The 10,518-nt window shown below is 43.1% G+C and overlaps 1 pseudogene; it reads left to right on the top strand.

Annotated features, from left to right (window-relative positions):
* Positions 1–7,575, top strand: part of LOC101583282 — a 71,426-nt pseudogene extending 63,851 nt beyond the window's left edge.
* Positions 7,576–10,518: the final 2,943 nt, after the last annotated feature.

The following is a 10,518-nucleotide window of genomic DNA, read 5'->3' as shown; positions in this document are numbered from 1 at the left end:
AGCAATTAACCACTAAGAAGAATATATGCAGTGTATTATTTGTTGAAACTGTACTTCTAATTTGATTTGAAACTGTCTCATTGCTATCTGTTTATCAACAAAACTTTGAAAACAAATAAAAAATAAAAATAAAAAATAAATCAATGAGATGATTAAACAGAAAAAAAAAATGAAACACCATTAATATTATCACTGAAAACAAGAAGGCGCTGATAAGCTTCTGTTACAAAGAGGATAAAAGACATGGAAAATGGAATGGAAAAAATACATTGAGTTTGCTAATTCCTCTCAGTAATTTTTGTTGCTCATTTTTTTCCTAAAGGAAACATCACTTGGAGTACAAAATACCTGCATCCAGGGAAAAATTAAGACTTCCACTCTAACTGGGAAGATAAGCCAAGACAAGACACTAAAAATTTTTATATTTCTTCTAAAGCACAAACAGACAAACACACACTCAATTTTGATTGCTTTGCAGGCAAATATTAGATATTCTCAAAGAAACGAACAATGAAGCCCCTCCCAGCCACAGGAGTGAAAGTAAAACTCAGGGAAGCGGCCTCAACCGAGAGGCCCCCCTACCGGGACCTGCTGAAGTCAGTGCTGCCATTTAACAAGATCTCCAGGGATTCAGCTTCCCTTCAAGGTTTGAGAAGTCCAGATCTAGGGGAAGACAGAGTAGCTAGAGAGAATGACCCTTGCTCCTGGCCCTCCTGCCACCTCAGACTGTTCTAAGAGAGGTAAGTAGACCTGCTATATTTGTGTGTACCACCTTTATTTTTACCTCTGCTTGATCCAGCTCACCAGCTATATTATTAATTACAAACGGGGCCGGCGAGATCGCTCGGTGGACTAACGCACCTGCTTAGGCAAGCTTAGGCAAGCACAGGGACCACAGTTTGATCCCCGCAATCACATGCGGCGCCAGCCCCATGCCCAGAGCAGGCTGAGCCGGCCAGAGTCCAGGCGTGGTGGCTCACACCTGTAATCCCAGCACTGGGGAAGCTGAAAGAGGGCGGATCACCAGGAGTCCGAGCTGCGTAGTGAGACCCTGCAACAACCAAATACATTAAAATAGTAATAATCATTACAAACATAGGCCAAGGATATAGATCAGTGCTCTACATGCCTGCCTGACAAGCACAAGGACCTGGTTTCCATCCCTGGTACCGCATGCGGTGCCACCCCAGGTATGGTGGTGCACACCTGTAATCCCAGCGCTGGGGAGTCTGAGTTGTGTAGCAAGACCATATGCCAAATAAATAAAACATTTTTTAAAAATAAAAAAAAATTATTGCAAACATACAACACGGCATCCTTCTCCCTCACTGTAGCTTTTTTTTTTTTTTTTTTTTTTTTTTTTTTTTTGTGGTACCGGGGATTAAACTCAGGACCCTGTGCTTGCCAGGCAAGCACTTATTCTACTGAGCTATCTCCCAGCCCCCACTATCCCTTTTCTAAATACAGTATACAGTACTTGTGTTTTATTTTGACTTTATCCAGGCTCACTGGCACAACTAAATCACACACACCATCATGGTTTTGTTAAGCAGTTGAGCTGATTATGCACTGGTCCACAACCATAAAATTAAAACAAATTTACAAATTAAATGAAAACAAAACTGCAAAACCAATAAAAATCTAAATGAACAATTGTTTGAACATAATGAGGTAGATGATTTTCTGCTGGAACAAAATTATTTTTCACAACATGACGATGGAACCGATGCTTCCGCGCAAATGTCTTTGAGTTTGGCCGCTTCGTATCGCCATGTGTTTCATGATAGCTCAGTTCTCTCACCAGTTGCCTCGATCGGAAGTTCTATCAAATCACCAGTATCACCAAATGTCACAATACCTTTTGGCTTTGGCTTTGCTTAGCCTAAATGCATGGCTTACATATTAAGTCACCTGTGTTTTTTCCTCACCTACCCAGAACACAGAACACCAATAATTTTATAAATACAACTTCAATCATGATTTAAAACACAAGATGATCATCCAAAAGTAGGTGAACATATAATGCATATTTACGCAAAGAAATGCCACGCAGATATTCATGGAAGGTTTATTTGCAACACCCCAAAACTGAAGCAATCCCAGTGTCCTTCATCGGGTGACTAGGGAAATAAACTGCAGTAGAGCATGCAACGCAATGCTACTCGGCAGCAGAAGCATTTTAATGTATACAACCTGGGTCGAGCTCAAGTGTATCATTCTCAGTGAAAAAGGCCAGTCTCAGAAGTTTACAAAGTCAGGGCCGGCCAAATAGCTCAGCGGATTAAAGCGCCTGCAAGGAGGCACAAGGACAGGGAGTTTGATCCCTGGGCCTACCCTGCCAGCCCCACCCCTCAGGGTGCACTGAGATGGCAATTGAGACTGGGTATGGTGTCACAGACCTACAATCCCAGCTCTTGGGAGGCTGTAAACAGGCAGACCGCTACAAGTCTGATCTAGTAGTGAGGCCCTTAACAACCTATAGACCCTTCCCTAAAAAAAAAAAAAAAAAGTTTACATAATGGATGATTCCAGTTATGCAGTATTTTTGAAGTGACAAAATTATTGTGGTGAAAAAATAAATCAGCAGTTTCGAGGACTTAGGTTAGGAAGCAGGTGTGATGGCAAGATGATGTCACAGGTCCTTTGGATGTTGAACTAGACTAGATCCTGGGGGAGGTAAGGTTTGTGCAAATCCTCAGGCATGATAAAATTTCCTAGAACTGTACATCAAAAAAAAAAAAATAGTGCATATAAACAGCAGGTATGCCTGGAGTCCCAGCACTCTAGGAGGCTGAGGCAGGAGAATCACAGCACTGCGACCAGGTTGGGCAATTCAGTGACTTGGTGAGACTTTGTCTCAGAATAAAAAAGGGTTTAGAATGTAGCTCAGTCTGCAGGTTGAATCTCCAGAACCATACATAAATAAATAAAACATAAATACATACATACATACAAGTAAAATCAAGTAAATGGGAAGTTCATTTTGCATGAGGCTAAAGGGATTTCAGTTTTCTTTCCATCTTAACTTACTAACCATGAGGATTGAACTACACATCTCTTGAGATACCCTACTTTAGAATGACCCAGACATGACAGGTGTTACAACATATATGTGGGTGTCTCCCCCAAAGCCTCCTGCAGGCATAGGTGGGGTGTTAAGGAAGTAGCTGAATCACAAGTGTGTGATACTGGATCGTGGCTGTGCAGTACCGGATCAGTGCAGTGGTGGCTGTGCAGCCGAGTGCGGCAAGGGGAGGCACAGCCTGAGGGAAGAGGTGGGTCACCGTGGGCGTCTCCTGGAAGGGTATTATCCATCCCTGGTCCTCCCCTAGTTGCTGCTGCTTCCTGCCTCTCTCACCTGAGCGGCTTCTCCTCCACCAGCCCCTCTGCCATGCCTCCCTCGATGCCTTGGAGCCAGCCAACTAGGGACTGAAATGAAATATCTACAGATGATGAACTAAGTAAACATCTCTTTCTTTAACTTGTAAATTTTAAGCATTTTCCCCCAGTGATGAGAAAGTAACTGAAACAATAGGTGGCAAAGGAAACTCAAAGGGAAGCATTTACAGTGGTAAAGAAGAGTTCACCTTCAGAGAGAACAAGGGAATCAGACATTGGACGCACTGGCTGGCCAGGTAAAGAACCAGGTAGTTAGGGCTCCAAGAGGGATACAGCCTACGAAGAAACTTGGTCTCGTAGCCACTTTCCTTATCCCTGGAACTAAGTACTTGACACCATAATTTAAAAGAGGAGAGGTTTAGTTTAGCTCACAGTCTGGAGCACTGTCAACCTCTGTGTGGCCAGCAGAATGGTACATGGTCCCGTGCAGACGAAACTGCTCACATCATGGTGACCAGGAAGCAGAGAGAAACAAGGAAGCAGGAAGGATGAGAAGCCCTGCCAGGTCACACCCCCAGGGATCCAACTCGGTCACACCCCCAGGGACCCACCTCTTCCAGCCAGACCCCACCTTCCAGAAGCCGTGCCTCTGAAGATGGGAGGATCTTGGAAGAGATGTAGATATAAAACATTCTGCCCCTGGCCCCCTAAAATCATGTATATTTCTTTATGCAAAATGCATCTAGTCCCTCTCTAAGAGTCACCAAAGTCTTAACAGCTCTAACATTGCTGAAAAGTCCAAGTCAAATGTCTCCTCTGAAAATCAAAGAAAACTGTTAGCTATGACCTCCTGTAAAAATAAAAAAGAAGGTTAAAGACTTCCAACATACAATGCCACAGGATAAATGTTCCTGTTCCTCAAAAAAAAACAACAACAACAAAAATGTAGTCTTTCTTTGGTTTTTGGCTTTTTTCTTCCCCCTCTTTAAAATAAAAAGAAGGCTATCTTTCAGTGGGCCGAGGTGGCTACAATAGAAAGTTAGGATCACAAAGTCTTAATGGTGTCCGTGTCTCCTCTCATGCTGCCTAAATTTTGAGGAAACCCATGAGAACTTCTCCATACAGACCACAAAAGGCAGCGCTTGCATTCCACATCTCAGGCTAATATCAGGTCTAGGCCATCCTATTGAAAACCGACTCCAGTTCTTGTGAGAACTCCATGTGCAGGGCTTTGGGAACTGTTCTAGGTACATGTCACAGACCATGTAATTAACAGGTCATGGAGCCAGGGATATAGCTGAGCAGCATGGCACCTCCCTAGCAAGCGAAAGGTCCTGAGTTCAATTCCCAGTACCAAAAACAAACAAACAGGTCATGCCTACTTCCCCAGCCAGCTTTTGCCCTACCCTGATCTCCTATCTCAATGCTACTTTTCTGATACCAAAGTCTATCTTAGTCACTTTCCTCATCACTGGGACTGATACCCACAATTTAAAAAAGGAAAGATTCATTTCAAAGTTTGATATCATCAATTGCATCTGTTCTAGGTATTATGGTGACATCTCCTGGCATCCTGCTCTGTCCCACCTGGGATATGAACCAACCCTTTGTCCAGCATATCCTTGCTGGTTCAAAGTTTGTAGAGGTTTCAGTTCTTGCATGGTAGGCAGCACAGTGAAAGGGCCTAAGCAAAGGAAAGCTGTTCACATCGTGGCAGTCAGGAAGGAGTGAGAACCGATGACCCAGGAAGGGAGGCACACCCTTCCCAGGCATGCCCAGTGACTCTTCCTCTCTAGCCAACCCCACCTTCCACAAGCCCTGCCTTTGAGAACATGCTCTTGGGGTTCTCTGGGGATAAACCATATCACTTGGATAGTACCAAAGCTATTTATGCTATGCTTTTTCCTATACAGATGTACCCAAGATGAAGCTTCTATATTAGCCACAGTGAGAAACTAACAACAACAATAATAAAATAATTATTAAAGCACACTCTAATAAATGTGATTGCAAGCTGTCCCTTAAAAAGATCTTATTGTCACTGATTATGATGGCACACACCTGTATTACCAGCACTTGGGATGCTGAGTCAGGAGCACTGATGTGTACTCTACTCACTTCTTTTTTTAAGATGTAATTTCCTCATATAATCCAGGTGTCCTTGAACCTAAATCCTTCCTCAGCCTCCCAAGTATTGGGATCCCAGTGTACAAGTGTACTACCGCCAGCCCTGTGTTTACCCTTCTTACAATGATGATGTAAGATGTTACAACATATCCTTAATGGAATGAAGAAAGGTAAATGATGTGACACTGCATCATAGATTGCTATATAAGGACCACTGTAACACAAGTACAACAGTACCCCAACAGTAAGTCTGATAACTGAGACAGCTATTACTACATCATGGATATGTTGGATAAAGGGATGATTCATATCCTGGGTGGGACAGAGCAAGATGCCAAGAGATTTTGTCACAACATCTAGAACTCATGCAATTTATGAGTTATTTCTGGAACTTTCCATTTAAGATTTTCAGACTCCTATTACCAGAGTGCCAGGGTCATGTCCCACAGTGATAAAAAAGTATACCTTGGGTGAAGGAGGTAGGGTGCAAACAAGTTTGAGACCTAAAGCCAGGAAAGTAGACCTCCCACTAGCCAGAGGAGGTCCTGAGAAGGATAGTCCTGAAGCCTTTTTATTAGTACCTGTTCCAATACATAATGATTATATTCCTAATGAGTAGGTGGCACATGTACATAACATATCTTAATTTTTGAACCCCTGCTCCTCCCAACTCTCCTCATGATTTTCCATATGAGAAAGCTCTTCCTATTTTTTAATTATCTGTCCTTTATTTCGCTTTTTTCTTAGGGGGGTGCTCTCATATCACATGATATTTAAGCTTGTATGTCTGGTTTATTTCACTTAATGTTATGGTCTCAAGGTACATACATTTTCTTACAAATGCCTCAGTTTATTTTCCTTGTGGAAGAGTACTATTCCATTAAGTCTAAATACCCCATTTTCTTTATCCGTCCATCTATGGATAGGCACATGAGCCACTTCCATGATTTAGCTGTTACAAATTGTGGATACCTGGAAGATGGATACCTGGATCAAATGGAAGTTCTAGTTTTAGTTTTTTTTTGAGGACTCTCCGTACTGAGCTCCATCGTGGTTGTGTTAGTTTGCGGTTTACATCCTTACCAACAGCGTGTAAGGCTTCCTTCTTCCTTGCAGTCTCCTGGGTATCTGTTATTATTTCTTTTCTTGATAATAGCCATTCTTTCTCAGTGCAATTTTAATTTGTGTTTCTCCAAGGGGCAGTGATGTTGAACATATTTTCATGTGTTGATTGGCCATTTGTACTTTTGTTTGTTTGTTGTTTTTTGAGACAGGGTCATACTATGTAGTCCAGGCCGGCCTGAAAGTCATGGCCATCCTCCTACCACAGCCTCTTGAATGCTAAGATTATAAGCATGCGCTGTCACGCCAGGCTCCTTCAATGTGTTTTTTCAACCCCTTTGTCAAAGATCAAATAGCCATATGTGCCTGGGGTTGTTTTTACATCCTCTTTTCTGTTCCACTGACCCTTGTGTCTGTTTTTGCACCAGTATCGTACTATTTTTATTACTGACTTTGAGTCTGAGAGTCTTATGTCTCCCATCTTGCTCTTGTTTGCTTTCAGGATTGCTTTTGTTATTCTGGTTCTCTTCTAGTTCCACATGACTTTAGGACTGTTTTCTCCAGTTCTGCGATGAATACTATTGGTATTGTTATTAGCATTGCATTAAATTTGTACATCAGATTTGGAAATAAAGCCATTTTGACTACATTGTCTCTGCCTATCCAGGAACAAGACAGCTTTCCATTTTCTAATATCCCTTTCCTTCTCCTTTTACAGAAGAATTAGGGTTTTACTAGAGGAACAGATATAATAAAGGAACAGATATAGCACAAGATGTACAATGTATAAGGAATTACAAAATTGGTTTACTATGGTCAGCTGCAGTCAGATGAGGAAGCGTGCAGAGAGCATCTGCATACCTGAGACTGAAGGAATCAGTCCCAAGGTCTGAAGCTCACTGCCGTGCTCTGTGTAAGTCTCTATTCGTCGGCTGATAGGTCTGCAACAGAAGGCTGAAGAATCTGCGGCAGAAGCTAAAGAGTCTGCGAGGGAAAGCTGAAGGATCCAAGCTGGAGGCCGAAGTGTTTGCGCTGGAATCTAGATGAAGTCCAAGCTGACTGCAAAGACTGAAGTTTCTCTGGGGAAATGGACCCTTGACTCCTTCCTCGACCCCTTTATATCCCCTTTTTGTTCTGTGTCACTCTGGGACGGGCCTGTCACCCCCTAGGGCAGGGTCCCCAAGGCCCAGGGTGTGGAATTCTGGGGCCCACCCAGCCAAGTTGACACAATGTATCAACCACTACAACAGAGTACTACAGTTTCCATTACAGAGGTCTTGCACTTCCTTGGTTAGGCTAATTGCTAAGTATTTACTTTTTCTTGATGTTATAATGAATGATATTACTTTCTTAATTTATTTCTCAAAGAGTTCATTTATTGATTTACAGAAACACTATTGATTTGTGTGTACTGATTTTGTATCCTGCTACATTGCTGAGTTTGGTTACTCCTGAAGGCTCTGTCTCCAGGGGTTTACGGGCTCGAAGGAAGCTGGGGCCATCGTGCAAGTGACACGATCTCTACACTATAGGAGACTGCATATTTTGCAGGGTCTCATCTGTGCCATGTTCACACCGTGCCCCTGCAGGGTCCAGGCAACCTTGAGCCAAGGGCCCACTGGCTCATTCTCTGGGGAGTTCTCAGGTTGTGGTAGGCAGCCAAGTTAGACAGAAATATTATAGGTAATTAGACAGGGTCAGGCCCTCAAGGAGACAAGATGGAAGACAAGGTGACTTTGCAACTTGGAAGAGAGAGACACTCCCATATGGGCCACACCTCAAGACCAAGACAAAAAGAGGAAGCACAGCTACACACTTCTCTAGGGATGGGCACTAGGGATTGGTATCCTAAATAGTATCAATCAGCTTGAAAGAGCCCAAATGAGTCACTAGCCCAACCCCCTGTCCCCTATTCATGCCCATTTGCTAAGTGACTTGCTTTCCCATTTGATACTGGATTTAATCAATTTTACCTGAACAATGGTGCTTGTAATCTCTTTGGTTGACCATAGTTTTGTCCTACCTCATGCCCAACTAAGCAAGTTCCCATGTCCTCTCCATTACCTTAGACCCGCCTCACCACATGGTTTTCCTCTATAAAAGTCCCTGGAAGAGACAACTTCCCTGGGAACTACCCCCTCAGGTCCCCTCCTGTCCCTCTCTTGGACAGAAGCTTTCTTTATCTCAATAAATATATTCTGCTCAAAATCTCTGTTTGTTCCTAAAATTCATTCTTCAAATTTAGAGAACACAAACTCGTCCAGGTCAGGTCGGGAGATCGCTTTTCCCTATGTCATTTGGAGGTTTCCTATATCGTTTGGAGGCCACCCACTGGAGACCAGTTTTTCTCCCTGTACCAAGGTCACCAAAGGGCACCTGACAGATGTTTCATAAGCTCCCTGGAAGGCAGTAAGTCAGGAGACTCCATTTTGAGCTTCCCAACTCTATTTTGGGGCTGCTGTCCTTACTGCCTGATAGAATCTTAACTCCTGTGTTGGCACATTTGACTATGAAAAACAGAAACCACAGAAGCAAGACCTCAGATAAGGAGTTACTGTAAACAGAGAAATATGCAAAAGGACAAGATTACAAAGTGAACACTAGTCCGCTTGTGGTGATAAAATAGCAACTGTATGGGAGATTTAGCTCATTGCTGTACCACCTATCTGCCAAGCATGAGGTCCTGAGTTTGATTCCCAGTACCAAAAAAATTAAAAAATAAAATAAAATAGCAACTAACTCACATGAGTGCATGTAATAACATGCACTAAGCTCCGCCATGACTCTCTACATGACCATAAAGTCAGGCATAATACTGACTTGGAGGGGAGCCCAAGTTTATAGGAAGTGTCCATGTGCTGTTGCACAAACAGAGGCAGGAAGGTAGGGCACTGTTGCTAGGACTGAATGGGAAAGCAGGCTCCGGGGTTCAGTCCCAGGATCCGTGCACAGAAACATTCCCAAAGCCCTGCGTGAGGGCTTCTTGTGAGGACTGGAGCAGAGTTTTGCTAAGATGACCTGGACCTGACACCAGCCTGGGAAATATAAATATAAGTGTACCATCCTAGTAAGCACTGGCTATAGTGTGTCTTCAGGATAGCCCACCCGACACTATACAATACATTTTTTTCCTCTCCTTTATTTCTACTTTCATTTGGCTCAAGCTCACTCTGCACAGCCTGTCTTTTATCTTTAATGAATGCAAAACTCTGCTGTTTTTTATTTATTTGTTTGTTTGTTTGTTTGTTTGTTTCGGAACCAGGGATTGAACTCAGGCCCTTGCACTTGCCAGGCAAGTGTTTATTCTACTGAGCTTTTCCCCTTGCCCCTCTGCTATTTTTTATGCTCATTTCATTCCATTCTTTGTTTTGTGTTAGTCTTTTATTTTTTATTTTATTTTATCTTGTTTTTTCTTGGAGGAACCAGGGATTGAACTCATACCCTTGCGCTTGCCAGGCAAGCGTTATTCTGCTGAGCCATCTCCCTGGCCCCTGTTTTATGTTGTTGTTGTTGGTTTTGGGTTTTTGTCTGTTTTGGTTTGTGTTATAATTTGTGTATATGTGTCCCCCCAAAGCATCATGCAGTCATGGGGCACCTTCAGGAGTTTGTGATTGAGTATTGTGGGTGTGGATGCTATACCTGCCCTGGGGCAGATAATTTGCATTTCAGTGTAAGGGGGGAAGAGAAGTTCCTAGCTGCCTGAGCTGCTGCTGCTCTTCCCTTTGCTCTTGCTCTTTGCTGCCACCATGAAAGGTTGTTCTCTGCCATGTGCCACCCTGCCTTGGAGCCAGCCAAGAATGGACTGAAACCTCCAATAGCTATGAGCTAAATAAACCTTTCCTTCCCTAATTTTGAGTGTTGGATATTTGTCCCAGCAACGAGAGAAGAGTAACTGAGACAGTTTGGTTTGGTCTTTTTTTGAGACAGGGTCTTGCTATGCAGTTAAGGCTGGACTTGAGCTCACTTTATAGCCCAGGCTGGTCTTGATCT

Source organism: Octodon degus, unplaced genomic scaffold, assembly GCF_000260255.1.
Source record: "Octodon degus isolate 3935 unplaced genomic scaffold, OctDeg1.0 scaffold00086, whole genome shotgun sequence".
In the NCBI taxonomy this organism is placed as follows: domain Eukaryota; kingdom Metazoa; phylum Chordata; class Mammalia; order Rodentia; family Octodontidae; genus Octodon; species Octodon degus.
This window is presented reverse-complemented; position numbering and strand designations above follow the sequence as displayed.